Source organism: Centruroides sculpturatus, unplaced genomic scaffold (assembly GCF_000671375.1).
Source record: "Centruroides sculpturatus isolate CEXI.00-Female unplaced genomic scaffold, Cexi_2.0 scaffold92, whole genome shotgun sequence".
NCBI lineage: Eukaryota > Metazoa > Arthropoda > Arachnida > Scorpiones > Buthidae > Centruroides > Centruroides sculpturatus.
Window position 1 is genome coordinate 590,337 of NW_019384394.1, and position 16,385 is coordinate 606,721.

General features: G+C 25.1%; 1 protein-coding gene across 1 annotated transcript in view; it reads right to left on the bottom strand.

Moving 5' to 3' along the window:
- LOC111618327 (FK506-binding protein 5-like) overlaps positions 1-15,040 on the bottom strand; it is a 94,226-nt gene extending 79,186 nt beyond the window's left edge. The window contains exon 1 of the mRNA XM_023359825.1: positions 14,639-15,040. The gene's annotated coding sequence lies outside the window, so the exon portion shown is untranslated. The remainder of the gene's footprint in view (positions 1-14,638) is intronic.
- Between the last annotated feature and the right edge of the window lie 1,345 nt (positions 15,041-16,385).

Here is a 16,385-nt window from a genome sequence, read left to right on the forward strand (position 1 = left end):
AAGCATTTAATGTATTTCGTATAACAGTTACGATCGGAATGCGATGTGAAATCAAAAAAGTAAAGAAAAAAACTCATATTACAATACCTTAACAAAAGAAATCGGCGTTTAAAAAAAAAAAAACTGTTAATTGAAGTTGTAGAATCCATTTTCACTTAATTTCCATATTGCTTCTTTAATTAGAGGTTATAAAAAGTTTAAAATTACATTAAGACTTTTTATTCTTTGTCAGATATTTGCCATTAAATGTACTGTTTCCCTTAGCCATAAAATAAAGAGTTTGATTTTCTTTCGGGATTTTTTAAAATTCTTATTTTTAGTGCTGAAACTTCGAATAGTTAAAATTTTCAAAATTTTGGAATTTTTTCCATTAATAATGATATCAAAATTCTCAACGAAAACTATGAATGAATCACGATATGCTTAAGGTTGAATTGAAGCAGTCAGCTGAATCGCATCAATAATGAATCAGAAGTTGGCAATAGTATTTTCAGCGAGTTTCAGAGAATGGATGCACTGATGGATTCGTAATTCTTTTACTAGTGTGTCCTTGAATTTTATATAGTTTTTTTTTATCAATAGAAAACCGACTGCATATATTTTTTAAATAATTTATCTTTTCCAAATTCGAATTTTCCTAACAGTCATCATCCATCAATTTTATGAAGTATTACAGATAAAGAAGCGAGTCTAACATACAAAAATGTTCACTTGATATTTTTATTTTCTCTTTTAAATTCGATCGAATTATTTTTAACATATTTATTCACTATTTTTCTCTTTTATAAATTTTTATTTTATTTTATTATTTGTTAAAGTGTTTGAATATATATTCCTCTCTCGAAAGTAGTTCAATAAAAAACTACTCTTTTGTACTTTTATTTTTTTTTTAGATCTAGAAAATATTTTTAATGTTTACATTTTTCATACTGTAACAGATCTATCTAATAAATAACGTCGAAAGAAAAACTATTCATCTAAAACTTTACTAAATATAAATCCAGAATAAATAAGAATTTTCCAACTTCCTGACATAAATGGAGTATCAGAATTTTTACTGCTTTATATATATATATATAAAGTTTTTTTTTCTGAAAACAAGCTTCCGTTTATCTTTCTTTAAACTATTAAACATAGAATTTTGGCTTAAAAAAATACACATATATGATAATTTTATACTTAGAGCAAGAATCACAGAACATTTTGATAATCAGAAATACTTCTAAAAAATTGAATTACGTCATAATTACTAGTTTAAAAAAAACACATCGATATTGTAATTTGTAATAGACTTAGGTAAGCGACTTAATAAACAAAAATAGACCTAGTTAATATAGAATCACGTGATCAATTCGGTACAAAAGTAGGATCTTTCTTACTTGATTTTCTACATACCGCAGATAGTTGTTTATTATATTATAGGTGTATTTAGGTCGCTAAAATCATCCCAAAACGCATAAATTTCACATTTTTAAAATAAAAATTTGCATTTTTTTACTTTATTACGTGTCCTCCTTACTTCGAAGCTTTTGTCTTCTCGACCTTCGCCAACAAAACCGCAAAACAAATCTATTTCACTTTTTATAGTAAAGTAAACGTGGCCACACACACACACAAAAAGGGAAAGAAAAATAAAAATTCTTTCACGATTTTCGTTTCAAATTGAACAAGTGAATAATATATTGTTCATTCATTCCTTACGAAGTTTTTTCTTTTTTTCTTTTTCTTTTTCATACTTCAGCTTGGTTCATGTGCAGTTAAGTGGGTCAGGTTAGGACCGGTTGATTGGGCGTTATCATCAGTCTATTCTCGTCTAAAATGCGATTTAAGATGTATACGAACGTCTCTATGAAATAATAAAATTTAAATATCTCATTTAAATAACCTGACAACCTCTAGAAAAAAAAAAAAATTGCAATTATGTTTGCATACCTCGCTATAATTTAACAGTTACTTTATTAGAAGAAAATGGTTAATTCGTTATGAAAAGAGAAAAATATATTAATTTAAATAATTTATTGGCTAACAAAATCTATATAATCTTAAAATCTACTTAAGAAGTTACGAAGAGCATTTACATTAAAGTCAACATTCAATCTTAATAATTATTTTGTTGATAAAATAAGATTACAAACAATTAACGTTGCATTTCTGAATACAAAAGCTAAAATATTGGTAGGAATATCCCTTAAACATATATAATTTTTCTGTTATTTTTAACTGTGACATATATTACATTATATTCTATACGGTCGAATGGCATCACGATATACAATTTTTGTGTAAAATCGCTTATCGAATATCTATATAGAAGTGAAAACTTACGTGAAATCGCACGGAACTAACTACTGTAGTTCTTAACAAGATTAAATGTTAAGATTTTAAAACGTTACAGTAAATTTATATAATAAAAATATGCTTATATAAATTACGAATCGTTGTTACCCCGCATAAAACTCGATTGAAAGAAAAAAAATAACATTTGAATTATTTTAAATAACGTCTGGTAAGTTTTTACATTCGTCAACTATGGCCTATAATGATCCTACCGCATTGTTATACTTTCAATATTAAAATTCTTTTATGTACACGAGAATTTTTGGATTATGTCCAACAGGAATTGACCTTCTAAAATTTCAGTTTTATAAAAGACTTATAAATTTATATATCAGCGAACCGAATAATATAAAATATATTAAAAACAGGCTTTCTTGTACGGTATCAATAAATAAATCTACATTTTAATGAACGATTGAATATCATCACAGAACAGTCTTTAATATTTAAAACTACTGTATATAACATTCGGGGCCTACTGACTTACATTCAATATACGGCGGATCGACTTTTTATGAACCGTATGAACTATTGCCTATAGGCTTATTAGATTTTTATGAACTTTTCGAAGAACTACGAGTTCATAAAATATTCAATTAATGTAATCATAATTAACGCTCATGTTAATTCTTCTTTGCTATTAGATCTAAGTCATTAATAAGATCAGAAAAATTATAAATTAAAAAAAAATCAAAATTAATATATATATAATTTATTATAATAATAATGCATGATTGAAATCATTAATAATGACATATATTTGAATCTCAAAAAACAAATATAGTCTAATAATAATTGAAAAATCGATTAGAGAAAGAGGAGTATCTTAAATTAAGGTAGGTCTACTATAAATTTTTAATGTAATTTAATTTAAAATAATAATAATTCAGTAGACAAAATTTATAATTTTATTTGATTTTATTAAATTAATAATAATAAATTTTAAAATAAATGAGTTAAACTCACTATACTCGTATTTGGAGACTTTATTATCAACTTAAATTTTGGTTTTTAATAACTTTAATTTTTCAATTAATTATCCTAATGAATGTTTTTTTTTTAATTTTCGATAATCTAAACTGAAATTAATTATTTTAGACCATCGACGACATATGCGTATTAAAATTAAGGGGAAAAAAATGTAAGTCCTACTACGCAAATGGTTTAAAGTACTTGATAGAGTACTTTCACAGATGTTACAATGTCATTGAGCTATTCATAAACAATACAAATGGCCTAGAATTAGCAATAAAGGTTCAACCTTTCCGAACTGAGTTTTTCAATTATGATTTTTATATTACCTTCAATATATACAATTATATCCGACTGTGAGTTTACTTAAGCGTAAAGACGACCCACTTTTCTCCATCTTTCCAATGTAATAAATATAGGCCTAAGTGAAGTATTTTCTTTCATAACTCTTCTCGATTAACTCTCCCTGCAGCAAAAAATGCCAAAGTAATCGACAATCGGCGAGACAAACCAGTCTCTATTTAAAATATCCTCTTAACTAATGGATGAGGTAACTACTGGGTATAATTGCATTGCCATGTGAAAGCACCGGGAATTGGGAATTTAATGTAATATTTTTGTTTACCTGATATCACAAAATCATTTTAAAACATTTGTGGTGTAAACCAGAAAAAATGTCCAATGGGGATATAAAATCCACGTTGAATTTAGACAATTTGACATTTCATAAGATTAAAAAAAATCCTCGAAATCTCTATCGTCGAAATGAAACTTTTTAAAACGTTGCATCCACCGTAACGTCGTCTTTTAAATACCAAAATTACCTTAAAAATAGTGCAAAAATTAAAAATTACTAATTAAAAAGTATAGAATTACTTTCTTATTCTTATTTGTACCTTTGTCTAACATTGTTTTTTAATCTAAACAGTGGATGATTCGTAGATTAAAAAATTAATAATTATGAATTCTGCGAATATAATTTATTTTTTTCGATTAGTGTGATAATCGTTTTCCTTTCAAAAGTCAACAGTGCATCTATTTGAATAAAAAACAAGAATTTCTGGAATGTCACACTATCATTTATTTCAAGGTCAAATAAATTTATGTAATACCCATCATTAATTTTAACCCGATTTATAAAGGAAACTTTACAGTAAAGAACATGCATACAGGGATACTAAATTTGGAATTGACAATGCTCTACTTGACAAAAATTGATTTTAATTAATTTCAGAAAAATTCAATGTACTAAAACAAAAATTTCAATCTTGTACCATATGTACTGCCAAAGAGGAAGTATATATATATATAATTTATATATATGCACATATATTCTTTTTTAAGAAAAACTCAGATAACATACTTTATTATAGATCAATGAACAGGCCTATATAAGCTTTACTAATTTGGTAAAAACAATTCTAAATTTAAAATTCCCACACTGGATAGGTTCTGTCCTGTTTCGTATCCTAATATTTCCGAGTTAGGAAAATAAAAATAAAATAGATTTAATAACTGTCGTACCAAAGAAAATGGGTCAATGCAAGATAATTTTCCAAACTGGCCTCCAACATATAGCATCCTCACAATAATATTTCTCATTTTATCACGTTTCAATAGACGATGATAAATTCCTAATAACCACACCCGCTTACGATACACCACCCATTTTTATTTTGTTTCATTGAAGCAGATTAATATTATATTTTTACATTAGGTTATTAAATTATTTCCATCATAACTCTAAAAACAACAGTAAACGAGGAGAAAAAAACACGTGTAGATTAAAATCAGTTAAGTTATATGTATAAATTCCCTTTTCCTGTCAAATGACTTTAAAAATTTCATTATATAATTACAGTTTAAAAAAATATATTTTCAAGTGGAATGTACTATACACTAAAGTACTTGAAACTTTTAAGAATACTGTAATCGAGGATGAGTGAAAAATACTCATTTTCTAATTGGTTTTTCGCAGAACTCTCGAAGTTTATGAAGGTGTTTATTATTTATAAGCTTACGTAGGAATGTATATTTTTATATTTGTAGATCCGTGTAAGTTTAAATCAAATAAAAACAATAACAACATCGATCTACTCTTTCCTTTCATTTAAAATACGACTTTTAAATTTGTATAAAATGAAAATCTGTTCCGAATACCGAATCAATTACGTGCGATCAGTATTCAAAGAATGCCATGCAATTTAAAAATTGTTTCGTGACGTCTGCACTTTGAATTCAAGTCGATAAATCAGAATTTTAATTATCTCTGAAAATTAAATAATAATTTTACAAATTTTCTTTGGCATTTATGATAAATATGATATATTGTATTAGAACAGAAAAACCGTCAGCCACTATAAACTTTTTATATTCGGTATTATTAATTTATTAAAATGGTTTATATCGAATACAAACGATTAAAAAAAATTAATTTATGCCCTTATAATGGAATATTAAGCTTTGTATACGCCCGTATATCCTTAATATAACTATTAAAAAATCAAATACATTAACCTAAAATAAATTTATTAATAAAAAAAAATGATAATGGTTCGTGAGGACAAAATGGTAGTTCAATAACCAACATATACAGCAATTTATTTCATATTTTATAAGTTATAACAAACAAACATTTGGCCATCTAATTGAATTTTATTCAAAAGTGTAGGAAGTTTTTTCTTTTCATGAATAATGCACAAGATATTCAATAGTATGATGGTATTTTAAGATGATATTTTAGAAAAGTCAACTTCGTCAAAAATGCTTCTTTAATATTCAACATTATCATATTTCAATATTAATCGACAAAACTTAAATACTCAAAATTTTGCAAAAAAACAATTTAGCCTTTATTTTTTAAAATACTACTTTATATTTTTCTTCTTTATTTATTTTATTTATAAGTTAAAATAATAAATATGTATAATATATAAACAGAGCTTAAGTACTTAAAACTGACTTAAACTTTTTTATGATTTAATTAAACCCAATTAAGGCCAGTTGTATAAATAACTTATGAATATGTTTAAATATTTTTTAAAATTTATTTTATGTCTCTCTAAAAATTTTATATATTTTTATTCTTGAATCATTATAAGTTATACACTTAATTCTTTTTTATATTTAAATTATAGATTATATTTTCTGAGAAGGATATTCCTGAAAACATTTTCAGCACATACCTGATCTATTAACTTCATTCCCATCAGTGATATCAATCTAGGAAAAAAAAACCCACTTTCTACCAGAAAATCTGACATATTATAAAAACAAAATATGTGAATATGGTAAATATATATTGCCTTCAGGCTTATAAAAGTTGTTTCAGTTTATAAGAAAACAATTTTCATTGTAAAATTTAAATATTTTAGTAAATCTAAGCTTATGTATCTGCAGGTTAGAAAATATATTTACTATATTATTACTAGGAATTAATAATAAAAAATACTATAAATATACCATACCTATTTAATATTTAATTAAAAGTGTTCTTTATAGACATTTATGATATAAGCTATATTATTTATCATTTTTATTATACGAATTTAATATATTATGCTGGAGTTTAGTCCTGTCGTTTTTACGTGATTGTCACCGCCCAGTTATTTTGATTAAAAGTGAATTATTTAGCGTTGTATTCTACATGCTACAATTTTCCTAAACGTGCGCATTATAATATAGAAAATTCAGAGATTGAAACTTTGTTACAAGAATATAAAACATAACGACCGTATATAAATCAGAAGTTCTTCGAAAATCATCTTGAATAAGATACAAGACTTAAGTGTTTTCATCTTATGAATATTTCAAGAACGTTTCAAAATGTTTATGACGTAACGTCGAGAATTTTTCGTTAACCATTAAGTTAACTGAAAACATGTTTTAATATTCATTAGTATGCATGTTTAACTGGAAACTGAGACACAATAACCAATTACTAAAAACAAAGCAATTTTTTAAGACAAGGATGTCACGTGCCATCAACCCGAGCTACGCATGTTTAGCTCAAGGTTGCATTCAAGGTGACAAGTCAAGGTCCTATTCTTTGATACGCTCGTTCAGAGAACAGTTATTTCTGCATTTATATATCCTTCGAGGAAGTACCTAATATCGGACATAACATCTTTCCGTGTGCAACCAATCATAAAAAAAGTCCCCCAAACAATTTTGTAAGCGGAAACTTAGAGAAAAAGCTTCGGAAATTGTTCAAAAAAACCAACAAAACTTCTATAGTTTAGAATGAATCAAGCGTGGAACGGTTTGGTTTTGGATAAACTTTCGCAAACATTGCTTTCTTTATTACTACCGATCGGATTTATTTTGCAATCTTTCTTTTTTTTTTTTTTTTTTCAAAAGCGAAAGGACACGCGCGTAATTGTCCGCAAACATTTTAGCTTTGTATCATTTAATATCTTTAATTATGTGGTAACAAGTTCATCTAAAATAACTGTAGAGTTCATTGGCATTTCAATGGACGGTAGTCGTGACAAAGGTGACTATTGTCGCTTCGCTTCAGACATTATTGTGTTAGAATCTTTGTATGATGTCACTACCTTTATTTGTCCTTTATTGTCAGATGATTTTCAATGATATATACATTACAGCTCTAAATAAATATGAGCGTATGAATTGTAAAACTGTAAATATTTGCTTCATTGATATGTGCCTTAAATCTAAATGTAAGCTTTGTATTGCGGCTATTTATTAAACTACACTAATGCTAATATATGTCAGCTTACCTGTATTTTAAATATATCCATGTAAGATAAACTAAATAAACAAAGATAAAGGAGAACATCGAATGGGTAATGCAACCTAACCATGTAACTTTTGCAAGAGTAATTTTAATTCTTTAATTACATAAAAATAAAACATAAAAGTTTGAAAATTTAAGCAAAATCCTCTCGACGTCATGGATAATCGAATCCTGATTCGCTCGTTCGAAAATAGGTCATAACGATAAAAATACGATTGGTCAAATTCGCAGGTGATCATTACGGAGTTCAAATAACTTATCTTTCGAAGTCAAGCGTGTTAACGCCGATAATTCGTTTAGTAGGCAAAGAGTGAACATAAATTTGTAACTGATGGCAAAGTTGGCGACGAGAAATCCAGGAAACAGAACTTCAATCAATAATTCTATAAATAGCATCCCTGGTAGATAAAGTTGGATTTAAGAACGTCATTTCTCTTCAATTAAAAATTGACAAATTTAATCTGATTTTCGAATTTTGAATGAAAATTATTTTAATTTTTAAATTCCAGTTTTAGAAGCTAAGAATGGCGTCCAAATCAACTAAAGAAAAATTCTGAAAGAGAGCCAACTGAAAACGAAAGAAAAAATAAAAAAATCCAGACTACGTTACGCATAGATTTTATAAAAACATTTCAAATCGGTATCAGACATACTGAAAAAACTAATTTACTTAAATAAGCTTTCTGATTACGTCTTTAAATTACACCCCAAGAATGAAATGGTAAAAATATAATTAAAAATATTTCAGTATTTGAAAATGCTGTATTTTGTTGTAAAATTATATAATAAAAATAATTATCATAAATAACAAAGACTATAAATATATGAATAAACCTTATTACGAAATCAATTCTAAGTAAAATTTAAATTTAATTACATTTATGAAAAACTAACGTGTTTGTGTATTTAATTTGTACATTATAAGATTATGAGTGTACTGTACTCAATGAAGGTATAAGGATGGTATAAGATTCCCCTGCTCGGAAAAATTCGAGTTTATCAAGTTTAAGTTATCAAAGGAGTTATTTGAATGAAAATAAGCAAGATATTACGAAGATTGAATAGATAATAGGAACAGGGGGAAAGTTTTGAAGTTTTTGTTTAAAATTTAAAAATAAATATATATATATAAAGGAAAATTAGCAATTAAACAATCTAAATAAAATTGTCAAAACGCTTTTGTAATCAAGTCAATGACTGTGTAATTCAGTTAGTAGTTTAAAGAATCTATAATTAAACTATAATAGCGTTTTCAACACTTTGCATTTTTAATTTTTCTTTCTTTTCTATTTAAAAACTTCTGATATTCAAAGAAGACAATAACACTTAAGACAGTTTCCTGGGCGGATTTCATTTCATTACGAATTATATATTAATATTCAAGTGAGAAAAGATATGTAAGATAAATTCTTAATAAAACAATTTATAAATTCAAATTTATAATTATTCGCTAATAATATTCGATAATATAAATAAATAAAATTCAAAATATAAATCTTCTATTTCTCATCAATTTTATAATCTCAAACAATAACAACTGATGTCGACCCAATTCCTAATGTGTCAAAGGTAAACCTGTCGAACGCCTACACTGTGCAGCCATAATTACACCCTACCTCGTGACCTCCACCTGAAAACCGAAACGTATCGTGACTATTACAGCGGTAAGCCTATTTGGAGCACATTTTCAGATACACATCGCTATAAACACCCCAATGGATATATATTTTAATATCCATCCGAAGAAATATGATAATATATTGTATCTTGGAATTTAGCACTTTCTCAGTGTCAGTCCAATGCAGGTTCAGTTCCGCTCTACTAATAAATTCACGCGAAAAAACACAGAGAAGGATTACATAAAAAAAAATTATATTTTAAAATGTTTAACGATCATTAAACCGTTCTTCTCCGATGGACGAAGAAATTTCCAAATGTTAAATCCCACCCTGAAATTATTAATGATTTTTTTTAATATGAACGATTTCTCGAATCAATTAGGCTATTAAAAAATATAAAAAATAAAAAATAGTGTTTTATATTTACTGAACTTATGACCCTAAAATGGTTTCAAGAATTTATTCATAACCGTATTTTATTTCAAAACATTACTGTGTATATATATAGTACTGTATATTGAAACTGATAGCATAGAAAAGATGTTTCGAATTTTATTTAAAATGGAACTTAGATAAACTGGATCGAGTCAGAAAATCTCGGGAAAAAAAGTAGTTTTATAGTAGAAAATATCACTATTGTCGTTTCAAATTGCTCGAAGGTCCACTAGTAAGAGCACAAGGAAATTTTTTCTCATCAAAATCCAACCTTGCCAAGGACGTAACCAGAAAATCTGGTAAGGATTATTCTAGGTTTTTCCGGATGCGAGAGATCAGAATATAAAAGTTCTTAGTTTAATGATTAATAATACTAAAGATTATCAGTACAAGTCTTTTTTTTTTTTTTTTTTTTTTTTTTTTTTTTTTTTTTTTTTTTTTTTTTTTTTTTTTTTTTTTTTTTTTTTTTTTTTTTTTTTTTTTTTTTTTTTTTTTTTTTTTTTTTTTTTTTTTTTTTTTTTTTTTTTTTTTTTTTTTTTTTTTTTTTTTTTTTTTTTTTTTTTTTTTTTTTTTTTTTTTTTTTTTTTTTTTTTTTTTTTTTTTTTTTTTTTTTTTTTTTTTTTTTTTTTTTTTTTTTTTTTTTTTTTTTTTTTTTTTTTTTTTTTTTTTTTTTTTTTTTTTTTTTTTTTTTTTTTTTTTTTTTTTTTTTTTTTTTTTTTTTTTTTTTTTTTTTTTTTTTTTTTTTTTTTTTTTTTTTTTTTTTTTTTTTTTTTTTTTTTTTTTTTTTTTTTTTTTTTTTTTTTTTTTTTTTTTTTTTTTTTTTTTTTTTTTTTTTTTTTTTTTTTTTTTTTTTTTTTTTTTTTTTTTTTTTTTTTTTTTTTTTTTTTTTTTTTTTTTTTTTTTTTTTTTTTTTTTTTTTTTTTTTTTTTTTTTTTTTTTTTTTTTTTTTTTTTTTTTTTTTTTTTTTTTTTTTTTTTTTTTTTTTTTTTTTTTTTTTTTTTTTTTTTTTTTTTTTTTTTTTTTTTTTTTTTTTTTTTTTTTTTTTTTTTTTTTTTTTTTTTTTTTTTTTTTTTTTTTTTTTTTTTTTTTTTTTTTTTTTTTTTTTTTTTTTTTTTTTTTTTTTTTTTTTTTTTTTTTTTTTTTTTTTTTTTTTTTTTTTTTTTTTTTTTTTTTTTTTTTTTTTTTTTTTTTTTTTTTTTTTTTTTTTTTTTTTTTTTTTTTTTTTTTTTTTTTTTTTTTTTTTTTTTTTTTTTTTTTTTTTTTTTTTTTTTTTTTTTTTTTTTTTTTTTTTTTTTTTTTTTTTTTTTTTTTTTTTTTTTTTTTTTTTTTTTTTTTTTTTTTTTTTTTTTTTTTTTTTTTTTTTTTTTTTTTTTTTTTTTTTTTTTTTTTTTTTTTTTTTTTTTTTTTTTTTTTTTTTTTTTTTTTTTTTTTTTTTTTTTTTTTTTTTTTTTTTTTTTTTTTTTTTTTTTTTTTTTTTTTTTTTTTTTTTTTTTTTTTTTTTTTTTTTTTTTTTTTTTTTTTTTTTTTTTTTTTTTTTTTTTTTTTTTTTTTTTTTTTTTTTTTTTTTTTTTTTTTTTTTTTTTTTTTTTTTTTTTTTTTTTTTTTTTTTTTTTTTTTTTTTTTTTTTTTTTTTTTTTTTTTTTTTTTTTTTTTTTTTTTTTTTTTTTTTTTTTTTTTTTTTTTTTTTTTTTTTTTTTTTTTTTTTTTTTTTTTTTTTTTTTTTTTTTTTTTTTTTTTTTTTTTTTTTTTTTTTTTTTTTTTTTTTTTTTTTTTTTTTTTTTTTTTTTTTTTTTTTTTTTTTTTTTTTTTTTTTTTTTTTTTTTTTTTTTTTTTTTTTTTTTTTTTTTTTTTTTTTTTTTTTTTTTTTTTTTTTTTTTTTTTTTTTTTTTTTTTTTTTTTTTTTTTTTTTTTTTTTTTTTTTTTTTTTTTTTTTTTTTTTTTTTTTTTTTTTTTTTTTTTTTTTTTTTTTTTTTTTTTTTTTNATTATAAAGCGAAAATTTCCAATTGAGGATATACTTTTTATATTAGTAAATCAAAATTTCCCAAATTAAAAAAAAAAAATTATATTATCACGAGTTCTAATTTATATAAATTAGAACACGTTTTAATATTAGTTTGTACGCTGAATTACTTTCAAAATTGTTCTTAATTTATATTAATAAATTATCATTTAGTAGATAATTATTGTTTGTTTTTAAACTAGATCCATTCAAATTTATAAATTTATTTACGCCATGTCATTATTAATAAATTATCATTTAGTAGATAATTATTGTTTGTTTTTAAACTAGATCCATTCAAATTTATAAATTTATTTACGCCATGTCATTTAAGATACATTGCTCCTTACATCGCTATTAATTTTTATTTTTTTTCGAGAGCGATAAAATTCTATATTTTATATTTCTAGTTCTTGAGGGATTACTTTTCACGCTGATCCATAGTAAGATAAGTAATCAGATCTTAAAACCGATAAAACTTTTATATAGAGTATACAAATATCGTTAAAATATGAAATGTTACATATCTCATAAGTAATAAATACGGATTTATTAATTGAATTTTCATATATAATCAAAATAAATTTTATGAATGGTACGAAATTTCTAAAAATTCATTCCATCTAAATTATTCGAAAGAAAAGACATTTTTTTATTATTTAAGAGTTGTAAAATACTCTATTATGCTATTATAAATGGTTTTATAATACTGTATATATAGGCTATATATAACATAAATTACAACATATAAAATTTAAAAACTGAAATCGTAAAATTCATGGAAAAAAACATAAATCTCTATGAAGTTTACTTACAAAAACATATTACACATAATTTGTCTTTATGGCTTAATAACAATATCTAAAAGTCAATTATTTTTTCTATATTTTTATGTATTACCTCGTTGGTAGTGAAATTAGTCGGAGCATGGCTACACCACAGAAGCGAAAACAACAGTTTTTTTTTCACTTCCATCCTTTTTTTTAAGCCATTTCCGGAAGACACGCCAATGATCTGTGTGAGTCATTCGATATAAGGGCCGATACCCTAAGTCTTAAAACACCTTCGGGTCCTTTTAACGGCTGAATGAGCCCGGGAGCGATAAAATGGAGTCGGAGACCCACTAACCTCGCAATTTGTGCTTACTTTCCCATCGACACAGTCTTGAGCAAGCAGTTAACGCATCATCCGTATCAGTAGCCAGTCCAGCATTTCGGACAGGCTCCTGATGGAAAAAAAAAAACCTTTTAACAGAATATTTACGGTTACAAAGTGAAGCGGAATGATAAAGGGAACTGTAGAGTAATTCATGACTCGAATAATCGGCGAATACGATTGAATGACTTTTATACGTACGTTAAAAAAAAAGTAAATTGATAAAGTAGCTATTTTATAACAAAATATATAGACTATATATGTGCTGTTTATTCTTCATAACTGAAATTACCAGACAGAAATCTAATGAAGTTAATAGGAGATTTAGTACGTTTCTGAATTGCGCTTTAAGTAATTAATAGAATTGCTTAATTTTTCTTTAAATTAAGTAATTCTGTCATTTAATAGTAGTTTAGTAATTGAAAGAAACGTGTTATAATCCGAAAGAACAGAAATTCCAAAATAACTTGCAGTAGGCCTGCTTATCGTGTGCTAAAATAAGAACTCGTGACATTAATATAGTGGGGGTCTATTACACGTTTCCTGCTCCGTATCACAATGTATAAAATTAGAAAAAGTACGTATTTTACAAGTATATAATCATAGAGAGTAAAAGTATCTAATTCGAAAATCGTATTTAATATAAAAGATACTTTGTTAACAGTCAACAATTAGTGGAACATCATAAATAAAATGAATCACTTAACACGACAATTGTAGAGTAACTTAAAAGAGATATTTGTTAACACACCTTAAATTAACTTATAGATTTGATTCGAACGTAATACATCGATGTCGGATCTGTTAATTTTGTAGCTCCGGGCTGAGTTATGCCATCCGTTCAAAACACACAAAAACATTAACCAAGCAGCTGTCAGTCACGTGACGACCAATGGACTTCCTGTCGGCACAAACACCGTTGGCAACTTTCCAATGGAACAAGTTAAACGGGCTGGACAGTGGAAGTGGGTGGAGTTATCTAGCCTTGGCAGGCTAAAGATCTAGACTAGATCCTTCAGGTAAATAAATATGGTTATACTCTCATAAAATAATACTAGGAAATGGAGAATATAGGGTGGAAATGAATTCTTTTTGCTGCCATTAAAACGCGGATATGTCGGCTCATTTCGCTTTTAAACGGCACGTTTTAATACAAGAAACGATGGGAAAAAATCAGATTTAACCTGTTAATTTAATCAGCATTGTAATAATTAATTAAAAATTTTAAAACAATCAAAGTATATACAAATCAATTCACAAGAATTATAGATACCTGAATATAATTTTAATAATAATAATATTAATAATATAATAATCGTGTGAAGCTAAAGGTGCCGCTATTCGGTAATGTGTAAACTTACCTGTTTTGACAAGAGCGGCTTACTTCCTATTGAGATGAGAAGAGTAAACTATAGATAAGGGAGTAACGCGCATCGTTTTCTTCTTCATTTGACAATCCTGTGTGACTGATATAGAGTTTAGATGGGAGACAAGCGACAAACTGTCACCTATAAACTGTATCGGCGACAGACAAGACTGAGAGGCAACTCACCCTCCGATCTAGAGTGGGCCTCCGGGGCTATTGTTCCGAGTCGCCATCTGGAGGGAAATTTTTCGCCGTGACGTCATTTCCCATTCGTGACCATTTCCGTCGTACAAAGATTTGTAATGGAAGAGTTGACAACCATGTGGAATTCCTCTTTCTATATTTAAGACATTTTTTTTTATATTATTTTTTGTCTCGGCCACCTAATTTTTTTTCCTCTACGTGGTTTAATAGAAATGTTCGAAGTTTTAAATTAGGGCATAAGTTTAACATCACAGAAAATTCGATTATTTAACGCGGAAATGTCACTCCTTATCCATGTTTTGTGATTGCAATTAAGATGCTAGTCGATGTACTCCTGAGTAAATCCCAGATTTGATAAGAGCTATAAATTTGAAGTAGTTGAAGCAACGACAGTTTCGATTGTTCGTCATTTTAAATAATATAAAATAGGCTAATGAATATTTGTAAAAATTAAAAGCTTCGAGATCTCTTTTTGTTAACAATATAAAAGAAATAGTTTAAGGGGATTTTCCATTAATTTATTTGGACTGTATGTACACTACATGTTTCTCGAGATTACGAATATAATTTATAGATTTCTTACTCTTATAAAACTGTTATTTTGATATATTACGCGGAAGAAATAAGTGAAAAAAAAATTAAAGTGATTCCGTTATGGTGACCCGAAACAAAAAAGTTACTGTGCGTAACCGAAGTAACATTGACGAACCGATTTATAACGAGAGTCTTCATTATGTTTGTTTACATCCATATGACGTGATGTTTAGTTTATGTCATAATTCACACAATAAGCTTCCGTTAGATGTATAGAGATAGTTAAACGGTTATACCAGTAAAATTCAAATAATACATTTAAAAAAAAAAGACAAATTCGTGATCCATTCAATCTGTATCAAATCGCAAAGTCGAAACAATTCACTATACGTAACATTATATTTGCGTGTGTAAAACGTTAGAAATGACTATCTAACAATAATAATAATAACATATTTTCGATTTTTATTGCGTCTAGACGTTATAATGGAGTTAAAACTGTGATTTTTAGTGATACGGATCTCCCCAGGCTCGTATCTGGAACTATAAATTTTGAATACGTGACAAATGAACTCGTACTTCTAGTTACATGGTATTTTATCGAAGAGCAGCAATTTTTCTGTTTTAAAGAATCTTTTATGTATAAATAGAATTATTCGATACGCATTGGAATCGTACGGATTTGTTAATTTCGTGACAGTTCTCGAATTCTCTCCAATAATTACGCGTAATGGTGGAATAAGACATTTCTTTTGCACGATCTGATAAGCGTAATGACATAATTCGCGAACCTTTAGACCCGTTAGAGACTTAACTCGTCTAAAGAAAATGATTAAATTCCTCTTCTGTAAAGAATTTTTCCTCTTTACAAAATTAATAGTTTCAGTTGTAAATATTTTATTGACGTCATTTGTCAGATGACCCGATGACATTTAGTGTTCTAGTTTCGTCTCAATTGGATTGAGGACATTCTATGTCCAATTTTCCTGTCTTTTCTATTAAAA